This window comes from Solanum pennellii, chromosome 3 (assembly GCF_001406875.1).
Source record: "Solanum pennellii chromosome 3, SPENNV200".
Lineage (NCBI taxonomy): Eukaryota > Viridiplantae > Streptophyta > Magnoliopsida > Solanales > Solanaceae > Solanum > Solanum pennellii.
In genome coordinates this window covers 51,763,556-51,777,759 of record NC_028639.1, presented here as the reverse complement: position 1 = coordinate 51,777,759, position 14,204 = coordinate 51,763,556, and positions in this window count along the sequence as shown.

Here is a 14,204-nt window from a genome sequence, read left to right as displayed (position 1 = left end):
ACATGTAATCAATGCAAAGTTCTTTTCCAAGTTTAGCAAAATCTAAAGAGAAATACGATAACAAGTCAAGAGTCAAGGCTTAAACAATAAAAGTATTAAATAAACAGTCCGCAATTTGACATCAATGAGGTTCTTTTCTTACCTTCTTCAAGTTGCTCAAGAAAATCTAAATCTTCCTCAATACTTATGGGTTGTGGCTCACTCCGAAGCCAATCTTGAAGGCACACTAGAGCTTGTACCAATCTAGGAGTTAATGAACTCCTAAATGAATCAAGTATGCACCCTCCAGTACTAAAAGCACATTCAGACGCCACACTTGAAACGGGAATAGCCATCTCAGAACGAAATAGAAATCTAGGTGAGTTAACTTTCCACCAAAGCAATACATCAAAATTTGATTTTTCAATTTCAGTGTCTTCATCATGATATTTAACTAATTCTGACATTGAACTTGCACCTCCCTTTTCAGATTTATGTTTATGTAATTCCTCAAAAAAATTTCCAAATTCTCCTACAGAACTTGAAATAGAAGTATCCACCTCAGTTACAACAAGAATGGAACCATAGGCTCCTATGCTAAGAGCATTTCGGGAAGAAAATTGGCCACTTTTATCATTTGAAATGGGCTTTGTATACTCATTAAACAAAGCTTCCATGTACGTTCGCACACCATTTTCTATAGCAACCCCTTTTTCTCCAAACATCATCTTAAGTGCAAAGCCAAGAGTGCTAAATTTGTGACGAGGATCCAAAACACATGGTATGAAAATCATCTTATTCATTTTTTCAGCATCACCCCAATATTTTGTCAAATTTCACCATCATATTTTCTGCCATTTTAGCCAAAACTTGATCTTCATTTGATATCAATTGATTCAAGTAAACACCAACTTGAAAAATTTCATGAAAATGAAGATTTGATGTAACATAGCGTGAACCAGATATCTTCAAAGTAAGATTAAAAAACATTTCAAGAAATTTTGTAGACTCAAAAGTGTACCTGTAGAATTATTATCATCAAACTTAAGATATAGTGTCAAGCCAATATCACGATCGGCGTACTCTACAATTGCCCCTTCATATTCAATAACCCCTCTCAACATCATGTAGGTATTCCACCTTGTAGGAACATCCAAGCATATAGACTTTTTAGCAAGATTTTCATCTTCACAACATTCTTGAAACTTTTTCCACCTAGCAGGAGAGTACCTGATGTATCTCACTGCTTGCCTAACTCGTTCAATCGACACATTTGCTTTTTTATACCATCTTGAACAATAAGATTTATAATATGAGCCATACACCTTATATGAAGGTGACTACCACCCATTAAGTTGGTTTCCCATTTAGTTAATTGCTTAGACAACTCAGTTATTGCCCCACTATTTGAACCAGCATTATCAACTGTAACAGTGAAAATTCGATGCAATCCACACTCATGTAAGCACTTACTAATAGACTTTCCAAGATCTTCACCTCTATGACTAGTGATTGGACAAAAATTGATAATTCTTTTATGCAAAGTCCAATTTTTATCAATCCAATGAGCAGTAATGACCATATAATTCATTCTTTGTATGGAAGTCCAAGTATTAGTGGTTAAAGACACCCTTTGTTGTGTTTCCTTAAAAACAACCATCAACTTACGTTTTTCTTCATAAAAAAGATCAAAACAGTCACGAGTCACAGTGGTACGAGAAGGAATGTGGAAACAAGGTTGTGCTACTTTCATAAATTGTTTAAAACCTTCTTTTTGTACAAATCTGAAAGGAATCTCATCAATAGTTACCATAGGACACAAGGCTTTTCTACACTCTTCCTGATCAAATTTCCATGGAACAACAACTACATCACCATTGTTACCCCCATCATTGGTTGAAATGCTAATCTTGATTGTTTAATATCAATATTATAAGACATCTTTGTGCATTTGTTTATATGAGTAAGCATTGACGTTGTACCATGTTCTTTTGTGTCAGCAAAATACTCTTTCTTACAATAGTTACAACACAACCTTTTCACTTCCATCAATATCAGTTTTACGAGTAAACTGATCCCGCGCACGAGATCTTTTTTTCCTTCCTTTCTTTACTTTAGACTAATAATTTGAATTTGATTTATTGAATTTGAATTATAAGCCCCACTTTCACCAATAACCTTATCAATTATGATATTTTCAGCCATGGTACATTCACAAAAAACTGCGAAAAGATATAAACACTAAGTACAAACAATAGGCTAAGTAGTATCAAATTTTTACACACTTGACAATAGACAATTAGACACATCACAGTTCACACAAAGCAACAAATTTGAATTCTGAAATTTTAGCTTGTTACAACCAACAAATGAACAAATCACATTTAAAGGAGGAAATTTTACCACTAATGCAAAACAAGGTGCTACTGTGCTATAAATGAACTACACTATGACACCATCACTAAAATTATACATTAGACTACAAAATACAAATGCATTGAAATCTCAATTTGACATTGAAAGAAAGAGTTTTGAGAGCAATGGTATGGTAAATAACCATGAGGAGCGACAGAGAGGAAGATCAAAATGCTAGTGTTGATTCAAGATTCAATCAAACTCTCAGAAATGTTCAAGGTTAATCATTATTATTATTAATCAGATCTATATAATTTTCTAAAACTCATCACTTAGATTTCCCATTTGCCACCTTTTTATATAAACACCATTTTGAGATATTTCAACTCAATTGGACTTGGGGAGGGTATGATCAGTAACTGAGTATGCCAATTTTGTGATTGGAAATGTGTTATCATGAAGTTTTGGTATTTTATGGAGGTGTAATTTGAGAAATTTAGTTTGTAAAGCTTGTTATATTTCCTTTGTGAGTGCTATGTTTGTTCAGTTTGATCATTTTTTCGGGACAAATATCAACAAGAAGTGAATTTTTGTTTGTATGGTGATATGCTTTAAAAAAAAGTTAGATTCCCAAGCCAATTCTATTTCGTGTCTTATTTTGTAGTCAGACTCACTGGATAACTCAACTATGAGATCTCCAGATAATCATGGAAGTCTACGACTACGAGATAGTGAGACGGGAGTAAGCCAACAGGCAGATGGATCCTTTGAGAATTTGAGGTACGAGCAGTGCTGATATCTAGTGTATCTGGTTATGTGATATATCTATTGCTCAAATCCAGCAACATAAACTAAATAGAAGCAAAGTAGAAGCAATCTGAATGCTAGCTCATCTGCGATTGGACAACAAATTCTAATGTGACTTGTGTATGACATAGAGAAGAGACACTGAATCGTTACCTTGTGACTTGTGTCCTCAGACCTCGCCTGACACCTGAGTGACTGACTGTTACTGGAGTAGTGGAGGACAGAGTTTGAGTAGTTGTCGCCTGAGTTTGGAATTTGAGCGCCTGCTGGCTTTGAACCCTAATCATGAGAATTGAGAAGTGAGAAGTGAAGTGAGAAATGAATTGTAAAATTAGAAAATAAGGAATAAAAAATATTAATATGGGTCTTATCGGGGTATCAGGTAGCCCGATATTTTGGCTTCCCACCCTCACCCCCAAATCGATTACCCAATACAGTAATTTTCTAAATCGACCCGCGAACCGTTAGCCCAATAACCCGAAAATTGGTTCGGGTTAATGGTTTGACCCGATTTTTGCACAGGCCTAGTTGGTACAAAGTTGAAGGGTAAAGGAAAATTACAGAAGTTCATTATCCTCACGATAGCGATTTTGAGGATGAAATTCCACCCCCCATTTTAAAAGATTAAGAGTAAATAATGATCAGTGTTCAAAGGTATATATTTATTTTTTTATTTTTTGGTGACATTCAAGTTTTAAATTTTGTGCCTATTAGAAAGATGTTTGACATTCAATAATTTTTATGGTGTAGAGAGTTGATGAAGTTTCTGGAAACAAAGGTAGGAGGGGTTTAAATTTAAAAGGTGCTAGTTTGATTATTAAGAAAAGGAAAAAGCTGACACACCCACCACAGGTAAGTTTTTAGTTTCGTCTATTATCATTGTACTGATTATTTTACTGTTGATGCAAAGGTTTCTTAGTTTATATGATAGATTTGCATTTTCTTAATATTATAATTTATTAATTTGTAATATATTATTTTTTAGATTAAGAAGAAACAATCGGAATGGTGTTCCTATGTTAATATCAATGTCTTTGCATATATAACATCTCGAAAAAATTGATAGTGTCCATTTGTTTAGAGAGCCACCTTTTGGTTCTCTTCTAGATTTACCCCAAGTGGAAATTCAACCTCAGATTATTAGAAGTCTGGTTTGTCGTTTATTTAACAGCCGTGTTGACATGTTTGTTTTTAACTTAAATGGTTAAGAATTGCATTTTGGGCTTAGTGAATTTAGGGTAGTTACTAATTTCAAGTGTGGTGGATGTATGGGTTTTGACCATGATCGGAACAGTACATCAAAACTACTTTCTCATTATTTTTCAACGGCTATTGATAAGGTTTTGAAAGCTGATTTCATAAGATTATTTAAAGACGATGGACTGATTTTGGAAGAAGACTATTTTGATATGTCGATAATCTATTTAATTAGTGTATTCATATTGTCTTGTCCACCAATGTATTCATATATTCCAAAAGATCATTTTTTATGTGTTGAGTTTGAAAAATACATTACGTATCCTCGGAGCAATCTCTCGTTTTTCAACCTACGACATTTCTCATCAGACCAAATGGCAACAGATCCAGATTATGTGAAGTTTGAAGAGTTTCCGCTTGCATTGCAAATTTGGTTTTATGAATGTTGCAACAAAATTGATATTTCAATAGCAATCCATACATCCAATCGGACTCCTCGAATATTCAATTGGAATATTTCAAAAAAAAAAAACAAGATCTATTTTCACCATCTCAAGAAAGGAATGCTAAAAAATATGGCAATTAGGTAATAGAAATTCTATAGTTACAATTAATTAAATTTATTTTATATGAATAGCTTATAGACACAACTTTTTATTCTCGTGCAATTTATATTTAAAGATCTTGTGTTCATGGATGATGAGTTTGCTTTTATTGAGGCAGAAAATTTTAGCGTTTGGACCGATTTAACAATCAACAAGAGCATGAACGTGATAGAGCTGTGAAGTAAAAAGAGAAGGAACAAACTTTTTTACGACTAAATGACAAAGATTTGCCTCATAATTCTTCACACAATGTTGAAAGTGATCTGAGTATGAAATTTAATAAGGATTTGTAGAAGATCGCTCAAGAAGTTGTGAAGGTTCAGTTATAAATTTTGCTTACTTATTGTCATAATGTTGGGTGATGAATTATGAATATCGTTTAATTGTTAGGTTCGTAATGACTTGGAAAAGTTTGAAAAAAATTAGATGCTAAGTTTGTTGAAATAAAGGAGTTTATTCAAACATATCATTAAGAGTTGAAATTTCTTCAAAATGATGTATCAACCAACGAAGATTTAGGTGTTAAACGAGTTAGTCTACTTTTTAATATATGAACTTATTATTTTCTTACAAACTAATTTTTAGATGATTTGTTCTTACGGATTAACTTATATTTCAATTTTCAGAGTGGTAAGTTGAATGGAATTGTATGCGGAGAATCTAAGGATCAATGTTATAATGAAACATACAATAGTGAAATTAAATCAGTTTAGAAAGAGGGGTTTAATATGAAAGTTGTAGGTGATGTCAACGTAAGTAGTCTATTGACTTTTATTTATTTTTTTAATTAGTATTTTAGGTTGTTATTATATGTAGATTGATTGGTATATAATGTTAATTGATTGGTATAAACTTAGTATTTATTTATTGTTATGTTCATTTGGAAAGTTGATGTAACATCTCGTAATTTGAAATAATTAGGAAGAAGCTTAGAATTGTAAATAGTGGTTTTTGGAAAGAATTGAAATCTGGAAATTTATTTAACTTAGAAAAGTTGAGTTTTTGTTCAACTTAAAATGTCCATAACTCCTAAATAAGGATGAGTTATGTGTACCTTCCGATATGGTTGGAAAGCTGTTGGAAGAACCTTTCCAACGCCGCCGAGTTTACACGATTTTGAGTTAGTATGAGTGAGTTATGCCCTTTGGAAGTTGGCTATTTGAATAAGAAAAGTCCAATCCGAATTTCAAAAGGGTAGTTTGGTCTTTTTCTTACCCAATTATTTTATTTCATTGTTGTGTAATTGATTGGGGTCTAAACTGATCTTAGTTAGTTTACGCTTTTAGAAAAAACAAGTTAGGATTTTGAGAAAAGAGAAAAGAAGAGGAGAAATGAGAAGAACGTTCAAGATTCATTAAGATCATAGCGTGTAGCTTGTGGATTTCGTCGGGGTGATCCCTATAAGGTATGTGAGATCATATGGCGTTGGTTTAGTTCACCCACTATTTAGCGAATATGTTTGAAATGAAAGTAAATCCCTAGAGTTCTTGATGATATTCGTTTGAATTCTTGTGGGTTGTGTTGTTGAAGTTTCTTGATGTTTGATTCATTTTTCCGGTTGTAATTTCGGTTTGAATCTATCATATATTGAGGGTGTAAGTGATTCTAAGTGTTTGGGGGAATAACCATAGAAGTTTAGAGGGTTTAAAGATGAAAAACGAAAGTAAAAAATCGGGGATCTTCTGGGCAAGAGCTTGGGGCGTGGCGCCTGCCAAAAATTCCTCTGAACTTTGGTCTCTGGTGCGTCGCACCAGCCAGAGTGCCTCAAAAAGTTCTTTGAACTTTGAGGGTTGGCGTCCCACGTTTCTCAGAGCGCCATGAACACCTGTTCTCCCCATTCGTTCCCTACCTTTTCGTACTTGTTTCTTAGAAATGTACCTATATTTTCTAGTAGACTCCAACACTCTAAGGTACATCTAAACATCTTGAAATCATCCACAAACATGAGATTATGAAACTTGAATCGATAACCCAATTCAGGGAAAGTTAAAATCAAAGTAAAGATTCAAGTCTAGAAGTTAAGAAGCAAGTCAAATCAAAGTTTATAAAGTTTTCAAAAGTCTTTTACAACCGTTTTAACGTTGTTTTAAGAATTAAAGTTCAAGTTGAGTAAGGAGTAAAGAGTAAAGATTGAAGTCTTTTCTTCAAAGAAGTGTATGGGGACTATGTATTCCCAAAGAATTTAAAAATGTTTTCACATTTCACAAAGAAATGAAACGTCAATTCTAACAGAGATTTTAAGCTACGTTTTGAGTAATTATCTCAAACCAAAGAAAGAAAATATTTTACAAATATATGAGCGAAGTATATTTTTGGGAGTTGTATTGAGCATCGATATAGGGATGTTAGTTCATATTAACTCAAGTCTCCATAAATCGTGTAGCCATCATGGGTATTAAAGATCATACTTTTTAGATGATCACTTAATTTAAGCAAGTGGATTCACTAAGTTAAGCATTTTATATGACGGCAAAGTATAGGACAGTTCTGGCAGTGTGGGCAAGACGTTGTATCACCACTTAGGTTTATAGTGGTGGTTGTTGGTTAGAGAATCTCCGAGTTTCTTATTGCATTTTCTTTAACGAACTAAGTTGTTTTTACTGTTTTATAAAGCTTTTCATATATTGCATGTGTTTCATTGTTTTGTTATGAGTTTAGTTATTCATGAGTTGAGAAGATTCAAGGTAAGTGTTTCTTTCAGAATCTTTTTCAATCCTATGTATTGTTTAGAATTCCAACTTGCATACTCGTACATTTAATGTACTAATGTCTGCTGGCCTACATCGTATTATGATGCAGACATAGGTAACTAGTATTGACATTTTGTGCATCGTTGATCCAGTGAGAAACTCAGAGTCAGTTGGTGCACCTCATTGCATTCCAGAGGACTCTTTTTATCACTTGCCTTCTAGTTTCAATTGTTAGGATGATTGGGGTTCTGTTCAAATCCCTCTTTGTTTTAGAGGCTTCATAGACAAATAATATTAGTTCTTTAGTCTTATTCATTTCAGTTGTATACGTTTAAGACTTGAGTTGTCGTTTTGGCTAAGTTATTATTTTTAAGTTATTTCATGAGTTATATCTTTTGTGTTTAAGTCTTCCGCTGAGTAAGTAAGTCAGACCAAGGGCTCGCTTGAGGCCAACAATGATTTTCGAATGTCAATCCCGCCCAGAGAGTAGGCTCGGGCGTGACAATTGCAGTGTTGTTTGTATTATTTTTGACAATTCAATTTTTATTTTATGTTTTTTGTGGTATGTTATTAAAATAGTTATCATGCTTTGAAAATCTAGGTTTAAACAATTGTCAGCACAATGATAGATCAAGACTATTATAAATGGTAATGGTATCTTTTGTGTTAATTTTTTAAATATGTTTAATCTTCTTGTTGATTACATATGTGTAATTAGCTATACTATTGTCTTATTGTTATAGCTGAGTGACTCAAAATGTTATCTTTATTGAGAACATTAAGGTTGTTGTTGAGGATCAAAGAAAAGGAAAGGTTGATGTCCAAAAAGAACATTTGCATGATTGTGGAAATAAAGATGGTGTTTGGTAATCATATTTGAGATAACAATTTAAAGTTCTTTTTTGTTGGATTAAATATGTTTTTTTTATAACTATTTATAGTTCATCTCTAGTTTGTGTTTAAAATATTATAAAATATAGATACATAAATGATGTTTCTATATCTTAATAAGTGTTGTACCTGTTGATTTTGAAATAAATAAAAAAACTACTACATCTGATGACTTTGTTATGCCCAATATGAGTGAGTCACAATTGGTTACTCTTGAAACTGGACAAACATATGTGTCATCATTGGTGAATACTTGTGTCACACCTTTGGAAGTTGTTGAAGCTGGAAAAACAAAGATCATCAGTTTGGTGTTATTAACAGTAAAAACACACATATCACTCCAGTTCAACATGATCGTACAAAAATTCCAGGGAGATATGCCCTATCACCATATACTAACTTAAGTGAATCAGATAACACATCAGTGAACACCGTGAAGTACTGTTTATGGAGATATCATTTTATAAATTATAAGGGATTTGATATGTACATTGAAATTATCCTTCATTTTGAAAAATGGATTGATAACAAATTATCCAAGAAATGTGGCAAGTATATATTGTTGTGTAATTGTATTTTATCATGTGTTCATTCATTTTATATGCTATAACTGCTCATTTTGTTTTATAGGAAAATCAATTTTTTTCTTTGTTGTTTCGAATCCTATCGATCCTCCTTTTGAGTTTAGTGTTGGTAGGGTGAATTTAATGGACTGATTTCAACCTTTGACATATCTAGGACAGTCTTGAGGAGATTTGGTAATCTCTTACTTTGTAACTCTATATTAAGGCCATTTCCAACCCTACATTCTATTTACTCTCCAAATATAAAGTTCTCTATTTTTCCATACAACCGACTCCAACCCAATTCTCTATTTTACTCTCTAAAAAAAAGAATATTTTCTCTCTTTAATATTATATTATTATTTAATTTTTATTTTCTTATTTTATATAAATCATTTATTTCTTTTTCGCAGTGATTACTTTATATAATTCTCATGTGCTAAAACTTTATTTTTTCAAAAATTTTAATATAAAATATATTTTATTCTAAATTTTTAAAAATCATAAATTGCACGAAAATATTATATAATATATAAATTAATGAACAAATTCAAATAAATGCAAAATACGATTACATAAACATTACACAAACACTCAATTTTTGAAATTATTACGCTGCTCCAATAAATGCTCTATTAATGCATTATAGAGTTTAAAATGAGCATTTTTGTCCTTAATTTTATTATGTCTAGCTAAAAATTGTTCAAATAGGAGATTTTCATCTCCCACCATTTCTGTCGTTGCAGTTGGAGCCTCTACGACATCTTGAATTGGTGCATTAAGATCAAGTCCTCTATTATCACGTTGTGTAGTATAATATATGTAGTCATTATATCATGTAGCACTTTCTTTCTCCAAAAGCGTAACGGTCTTGCAATAATTGCAAAACTTCGAATGCACGTTCCACATCTTTTCGACATGATTCTTGTTTCATCGCGAATTAATTATTGTAATATGTATTGTATTTTATCTCTTATTTAAATTATTATATTATGTATTGTATTGTTATTTGTATTTAAATTAATTTTTTCATCTTACCATTTTAATTTTATGTATTCTTTATAAGGAAAATTAATAATAAAATAAATTTTAATATTGGTGAAAACTATTAAAAATATCAATTCACTACATACTCATCAATCAAATACAACCTAGATATCAATTGAATACAATTATTTCATCATTAGAAGCCCATAGGAAGCTACATTAGAATTCATAAGCCTTAAGTCAATATCAATTCAATAAGTGTAACATTCAATAGATCTAAGAATATTCAATACTCAATTGATCAAATTGAAACAGCCTATAAACCAATTAAAACCACAATCTATACATGAATCAAAAGCCCATAACAATCTACACATGAATTCATCAATATCAAAGCATGATCACATAACCCATATTTTAGTCAAATTCGAGAGATTTGTGAAGATCAAGGGTTCATGGAGAATTTAATTGGAAAAAATCAATTATACATCAATTACATCATATCTTAACGTTTGAAAACAATTTATGCAAGAACCCAAGATTAAGAGTAGAAATTGGACTTTTCATCTTTTTGAAATCTTTGAAAATCATCTTTGAAATTGGCTCTAAGTTGATAGCAAGCCTTAGATGAAGAACTCTTATACCTCATTAGAATAACCCAATGCTAATTAAAGAAGAAATTCCATTGAAGAACCATCTTCAAGCTCCATCTTCACCTTGAACTCACATAGAGGTTTTTGTAGAAACTTTTGGAGGGAATATGTTTTTTGATTTAGGTGTTAGGGTTATAATGAGAGTTTAATGACTTATATACTCTTCAAATACCCATAAACACTCAAAACAATCGTCCTCACACTTAATAAGACTTGGGGTGAATTTACAACTTCACCCCTCAACTTAACAGAAAAGCTGGCAGGAAACACAAGCACCATCGACGCCCACATCGACGGTCCATGGTCTCACCCACGCCCCGTCGATGGGGTATCGTGGTTTACTCTTGCGGCTCCTCAACACTCCACTCTTCAGGATCCATCAACGCCACCAAACGACGGGCGGTCTCCTGGTAAACTGGCCGTCGTTTGGGTCATCGATTGACACTGCCTGACACTGTTGAGCCCCTAGTTGGGGTCCTCCTTTAGGGCCCCTTCGTGGGTCCTATGTGGAATGTTACCCGGACATTTCCAACACAAATATGTTTCTATACAAGTTAAGGACCTACCACATGAGTTTCATCCAAAACAAACATGTAAAACTCGACGAAACATGCATAGACACACAAGGTCGTGTCAAGGCAAGCCTTTCGAACGTCATAGACGTTCTTGGACGTTTAACCTCCAAACTTCACGAAACTTGACACACTGCCTATATACAACGTAATAACTCATTCAAGAACCTTATAATCTCATTAATCACACATATAAACACATAAAACCACATATGAGGCACATAGGTCACTTAGTCATCGAACGTCTTGATCGTCCCTTGACGTTTGACTTCCAATGCACCTAAACTCTTAGACATTATATTCGGACCTTAAGCCATCACGACAACCAGGTTAGGCTCTAGATTCACGTAAGTCATTTTTGGGGTCTTACACATACAATCATACATCATGTGTGTGTGCATACCATGTGAGATCTACCTTCACATAACACCTCTAATCACACATGTACATAACTTCATTAATTATATACTTCACATGCATAGAAATAGGTAATGATGCATAGGGGAACTACCCTTTCCTTAGTCATCATGAATTTACCTACTCATAGATATGCATGAAGTGGGTGTGTGTACATTGGTCAACATGATCATATAATGGCTATCACATAGTATTGAGGAAGCCACCCTCTAAAGGCCACAACACATGTACAACATTCTTCAAGTCTCAAGTCATACAAATATATAAGTATTGATGACTATAGACTACATACACTCACATTACATCATAGGAGGCAATTACATATTTAACAATAGAATATAAGACTCCTAGCATACTTTGATCACACAGTCATATAGGGTTCATATGGGTAGGGGTCATGCTATAAGGATATTCTTTATCATTAGCCATATTGACAAACCTAACCCTAACATGATCATCACAAATATACATATAACATCATCTCCAAACCTATATTAAACAAGTAGTATAGAAGACTATAGAGATAACATCACATAACATCAATTCACTTAGACATGATATTAGAATCAAGGCTAAATCCTTCAACTTCCTAACATAGAATTCATCATATCAATTCATATTGCATCTAATGCCTTCAAGGCCATGGTCATAACACATAAAAATGTACAAGAATGTAAACACCTCCACCATAAGTGGACCATACCAATCAACTGTAACATTCTAGAAAATTACATGCTTAGTGAACAACCAATAGGTCTTTAGGAATGCGTATTGGGGGTACATAGGCATCCCAATGCCCAATATTGAAAAATATTGGGCATTGTATATAAAATTGGCTAAGGGGTGTGAGCCAATTTCTATATTTACCCAAGTACGCATAACATGATCCAAGCTTGTTTAAAATTGTACCTGAAATGAAGACCCTATGCTAAAATTATAAATTGTTTTGGTTCACAACCCAATTCATTAGGTACCAGGCATCTAAGTGAGGATCCTTGGTACAATAAGTAAACATTCCCAAATGAACCATAAATAATAGTTAGTTAGGAAAGTGCAACCAACCCATGTGCAAGAACATGTGCAAGACATGTGAAGAAGCTGCCAAAGGAGGGGACCACCCTAACCGAATTCAGTTAGGGTAGTTAGGGGGAAAAACGTGCACAAGGGACCACTCCATGTGGGGCCTAACCTCCCTACCAATTCTAGACTCTAACCTACTGCTCTAAATAAGTAAATAACCTAGGACTAACCGAATTGGACCCATTAGTGCACCCAACAACCTTGGACCAAAACCGGGTTAACACTAACCTAGTACTAGTTAAAGAGACAACCTAGTACCTAACGTAGGATGGTCCAAAAAGTTAGTTATGGTCCTAAAAACTTAGGGGTACTTTAGTAATTCCCCTAGGTTACCTAATTAATTAATTTAGAAAATTAATTAATATATTTAAAGGGGCAAAACCGAAATCACAAAGCAATATCCAGATTTTGGTTAAAACAAGAGAAAGACAACCTAGTACCTAACCTAGGATGGTTCAAAGGATTAGTTATGGTTATAACGACTTAAGGGTACTTTATTAATTACCCTAGGTCACTTAATTAATTAAATTAGACATTTAATTAATTAAATTAAAGGGGTCAAATCGAAATTCTTATACTAACCTAGTACAACTCAAGAAACATCCTAGTAATTATTCTAGGATGGTCCAAAGGGTTAATTTTTGTTCCAATGATTTAGGGGAACTTTAATAGTTACCCTAGGTACCTTAATTAATTAAATTAGACGTTTAATTAATTAATTTAAAGGGCAAAACTAAATTCTTAGGAAAAATTCAGATTTGACCAAGTATTGTGTTTTCCTAGTTCTAGTCAATCTACGAGGGGCTTTTTAGTAATTAGTTAATTAATTTATTTAATTAACTTATTAAAACGTAAGTTGAATGAGTAAGATCGTTTCTTAAACCTAAAAATCACGTTCAAAATCATAGACAAAAAGGACGCAAAAATAGTAAGCAACGAACGCAAGAAAAAGGCAGAAAAATTATCGATTTCTCTAGGGCGATTTCAAGGTTTTGTTCAAGGTGGTCTTCGTAGATTAAGTTCTACATAAGTTTCTCTCCTGGAATTCTTTCTCCAAGATAACTTTCTTTCGAATGATTCAAAGATCTAGAAAACTAGGGTTGTTCCCGTCGTTCTTGTCGAACTCCTTTTCCTAGTATCCTTGTTACGATTTCAATGTTGAATAAGTTAGAAATCATGTTGTTGGTATGTGGTTCGGGATGATCTTAAAGTGTATGGTTTTTGATTAAATGATTATTGAATGAACCTATTAATTGGACTCGTTTAATGCTAAGTGTTATTATGTGAATTAAAAGAATGATACTATGTTAAAGATATGTCCGAAAATGTTATGCATGAAGATGTTACGGTCTGTTGTGCATACTTGCTGTTATTTTTATGATGTTATCAAGATGATATATTCATCAAA